This window comes from Trichechus manatus, unplaced genomic scaffold (assembly GCF_000243295.1).
Source record: "Trichechus manatus latirostris isolate Lorelei unplaced genomic scaffold, TriManLat1.0 scaffold00028, whole genome shotgun sequence".
NCBI classification, from domain to species: Eukaryota; Metazoa; Chordata; class Mammalia; order Sirenia; family Trichechidae; genus Trichechus; species Trichechus manatus.
Window position 1 is genome coordinate 21,551,242 of NW_004443964.1, and position 4,777 is coordinate 21,556,018.

A 4,777-nucleotide genomic window follows, 5' to 3' on the forward strand; every position below is an offset into this window, starting at 1 on the left:
GGTTGTTAACCAATGTCATAAAACAATATGTGTACTACTGTTTCATGAGAAACTATTTGTTCTGTAAGCCTTCACCTGAAGTACAATAAAAAAAATTTAAAAAAAAAAGAAGTTGGATAAGGAGAAGAGGTGGCTCTTGCCAGACAGGGCAGATAAAATGAGCAATCAGACTTGACTTGCTGGTGGAGAGCAGAGAACAGCGAAAGAGGCACAAGGCTGTCTTGCTGTAGTGAGGCATATGGTGGTGGCTAAGAGCATGGATTCTGGAATTGGACTGCCTGAGTTCAAGTCCTGGAGCAATCTCATTGCAACTTACTTCAATTTCCTTATCCTGCAAAATGCTCGTGGGGCTCAAATGAGATGAAGTGTGGAAAGCTTGCACTGACTGGTATCTAGCAAGTGCTGGATATTATTATTTATATTATTGCTTATTAGTCTTGCAACCCTGAACAAGTCACTTCAGTTCTCCAAAACTCAGTCTGCCCACCCATGAAATGAAGGTCACATTGAAACCCTCAAACTCATGTGAATGAAAGCACTTTGAACACTCCGGAGTGATGCATAAATGAGACCTCGCATTAAACAGGAGGTGCCCAGGTAAAATGGACCACAAGAGAAGGTAAGCACCATGAGGGTAGAGGCTGTCCACTGAGTTCACTTTGGTGTCCATCCCAGTGCCTGACACATAGTGGCTTCCAGTCAGTATCTGTCGAATGAACAAATGGTGCTGTTTGTGCTCCTAATGAAATGTGGGCATCTGTTTCACTGGGAGAAGAGGATGTGGGTGTCCAGGCAGGGCAGCGGGCAGGTGCTTGCCTTTTGCTGAGCTGGGTGGGAAGCTGCAGTGGGCAGGATGTGCAGGATTTGAACCCATTGCCAGAGTTCATGCTCTTACCCGATACACTTTGCCAGGGCCCTGGAAAAGCCCAGTTGTATCTGAAAAACTCTTCTTCCCCTAGCTTCCAAGTTGCCTCCTCCCTCCCTCCCTGGGTGAATGAGGAGAAAAGGGATGGGGGATAACCAGGAAGACAGTAAAAAGGGAAGCAGGGACAGCATTTGACTCTGACACTCCCAGCTGACTCATACATAGCACTTGCTCACAGGTGGATGCCAGAGGCTGGAGCCTGGGGTGAACCCCCAGTCCAGAGCACACCCTGCTCAGAGGGGACAGAGTCATTATCACACCCCTGGGGGACAGTTGTGCTGCTATAGAGATGAAGCAACAGCTCTTTGCTAGACAGAATTTCCAAATCTGAGAGCTGCAGGGGCCCTCAGCTCGTTTCCTAGTCTCGCCTCCTACCCTTCCTCTGGAGCCCTGGCACATCCAGTGGTGGGGGCCGGGAGTCTCTGGAGACAGCCTGGCCCACAGCCGATTGACAGAAATGCCTCCTCTGGAGCGTCTCTGCCCATGGAGCCCAGGTCTGCCCTCCAGGGTTACCCTGTCTGGCGTGGGCACACTGGAGGTCATACCACCCTGGAGTCCTCCTTGGGAGCTGGGTGGGTGAGAGCAGCACCCACAAAGGGGCTCTCCATTGCAGGGAACTGGGCAGAGAGAAGGTTTGGTGCTCGTAGAAGTCTGGTTCTCAGCCCTGGCTGCACAGGAACCCCACTGGGGAACCTTAAAAACCCCATTGCCCAGGCCACACCCAATTAAACTAGAATTTCTGGGGGTGGTACCCAGGTATCTAAACTTTTTAAGCTTTCGCTGATGATTCCAATGGGCAGCCAAGTTGAGGGGTCATGATTTAGTGGATACAGGAACTCTGTGAGAGGAGGAAAGCAGCAAGGAAGCAGTAAAATCTAGGATCTGGAGCCCACAGGAGGAGGGCGGAGAGGCAGGTAAGGCGTTCTGTGCAGGGCTGCTGGGGAAAACAGGAGTTGGGGAAGCAGGGGTGGGATGAGTTCAGGGAGGAGTGATGCCTGTGGTCACAACACAGCTGAGGTGAACTGCAAGTGAGGGCAGTTGGACCAGGGGCCCAGGGAAAAAGAGATCTGCCTTTCTCAGAGGCCCAAGAGGGAAGTAGCTGAGGCTGGGACTGAGAAGCAAAGGAACAGAGGGTCTAGCTAGAAAGGACACAGTGGAGCCCTAGGACCCAGGGTAGGAATGGGAGCTGGCCAGCCTGGGTTGTGAGGGAACCTGCAGCTTCCTTGTGTTGATTCTTCATCCTTTGGTAACAAGTTACGGAATGTGGTCCTGAGGAGCACACTGGGCCGGAAGAAGTAAGAGCCGGGCAAGATTATGGGCCCAAGGACACCTTCCTTCTCTGTGGTAATGATGGGGATATGGCAGAGACAGGTTCTGGCAGCCCACATGGTTCACAGTGTCTTCCTCACAACTTACTCTCCTTGGAAACTTCCTCTTGGAGCCACTGGGGTAAAGACACAGCAGGATGTAGCATGGAGGGAAGGCAGGAAGGGGGACCAGCCTGGTTGCCCTGAGGCAGGAAATGGCAGGTGCCTTGGGGGCTGGTCTTGAGTGTTCCATCTTGGAGGGGGCTGACAGAGGGTCTCTGGATCAGGTGGTCTCTGGTATGTCCGTACTCATAGGCAACTGGAACACAGTGGCCAACTGGGGGACAGCTGCTCAGCCTGTCCCCTGCCAGGCAAGACCTGTGCAGCCCCTGCCCTTCTCTGGGCCCACAAAGGCCTTTCTGTTTGAAAGGCAGGGACAGACATTCAGCCCCACATGAGGGAAAGAATACTATCTCCTCCTTCTTGGGGTGCTGGGATCAGGGACTGTGGACATGGGGCAGGGGAGCATGCTTCTCACCCCTAACTTACCAAAGGGCTCAGGGTCCAGACAGCCCCTCCTAGCCCCCCACAATAGCTGTCAACCTATAGAGGCAAGTACAGAGAGCAAAGAGGAAACCCTCTCCAAAAGATAAGGTAAAGGGGGAATGAGAGGAACTTCCAAGAACCACCTTGACCACCTTGGAATGGAGCTATTCATGATTATGCAGTGTCCCACAAGTAGTAAAATTTATGGCGGCTTCTATCTGAAAGCAACTACTACATAGCTGGCACTTTGCTAAGCCCTTAGCTTATATTACCTTTTTGAAGACAGGAGAGCACCGTGGTCAAGAGCTCAAACTACAATCAGACACAACTGCCTTTAATTCCAACACAGCCCCCTGCTCTCTGTTTGGCCTTGGGCAAGTTTCTCAACCTCTCTGAGCTAAAGTTTTCTCATCTCGTGCGTCTGACCCCAAGCCCCACAGTACTAATCACAGGAAGACACTGTCCCCTTGGGCCACCTTCACTGCCTGGACTCGGCAGGGAGGAGCCAGGAGGGTTGAGGGGATGATGCATTTTTTAGACCAGGCAGCACAGTTCTAGAAGCCCCCTGGCCCAGGATAGGCCCTGGACAGCCCAGGATCCTGCCCTGGCCAGAAGACCCCTACTCCCTTTGAACGAATAAGGAAAGGAGGGCTGTGAATTAGAAGAATCTGAGTTAGAAGCAAAAGTCCCTGGGTGGTGCAAATGGTTAAGGCACTTGACTGCTAACTGAAAGATTAGAGGTTTGGTTTGAGTCCACCCAGATGGACCTCGGAAGAAAGGCCTAGCGATCTACTTCCAAAAAATCAGCCACTGAAAATCCTATGGAGCACAGTACCACTCTGACACACATGGAGTCACTATGAGTCAGAATTGAATCTATGGTAACTGGTATACAATGGAATATTATCCGACCATAAAAAGGAATGAAATACTGACATATGCTACAGTGTGGATAAACCTCAAAAACATTATTCTAAGCGAAAGAAGTCAGACACAAAAGTTTACCACTGTATGATTCCATTTGTATGAAATATCCAGAACAGGTAAATCTGTAGAGAGAGAAAGCAGACTGGTGGTTGCCAAGGCTGGGGGGTGGGGGCAGGAAAAGTGGAGAATGACTGCTTAATGGATATGGGGTTTCCTTTGGGGGTGATGAAAATGTTTTAGAACTAGACAGAGGTGGTGGTTGCACAACATTGTGAATGTTCTAAATGCCACTGAACTGTTCACTTTAAAATGGTTAATTTTATGTTATGTGAATGTCACCTACATTAAAAATAATAATAATGGTACCTGTAGCAAACAGATTAGAGGAAGGAGAAGGGTGGGCAAGTGGTAATGGGTAGGGAAGGTGAAGGAGGGGCTGAGGTATGAGGAAGGACATTGCAGAAACAGGGAAGTTTGAGGTGGAGAAAGGTTTGAGGGAGGGGGTTTCCTCAGCTGCGGGAGAGTGGCCTGAGGATGTCGCTGGCTGAGGAAGCAGAGTTTAATCCCGTGGACTGGGGGAGCCACTGCACTACAGAGGAAGGAGCGGAGAACCCAAATGAGAGAGAGTCTGGGAGAGGCACTTCAGCCTCTGTGTTTGCTTCCCCTGTGACTAGACTGGAAGCTCCCGGTGGGTGGGAGCAGGGAACTCATTTTTTCAGCTCTCTTTGATGTTCCAAGTGTCATCACAGGTAGATGGTTCTTGCAAAACACCTGGCACCAGCGGAATGAAATCAAGCATGTTAAGCGGCAGGAAGAATACCCACTGCCCACACAGGCAAGTGAGGATGGCCCTGGGCTAAGTGTGCTGCCACCTCAGAGAGGGGACTTTAAACAGAGGCTGAAGTGCCCTGCTAATCACCCCCGCCCAGGCTGTCCCCCAGAGGACAGCACTGGGGTCTAGGATGGGGGAAAGGACTGGGTGAGCAGTGTGGGCTCCTTTGTCAGACCCAGGAAGGGGACTAGGGACAGCTACAGGAAGTTGTGGGGTAAGGAGCTCCTCCGGAATCTATAC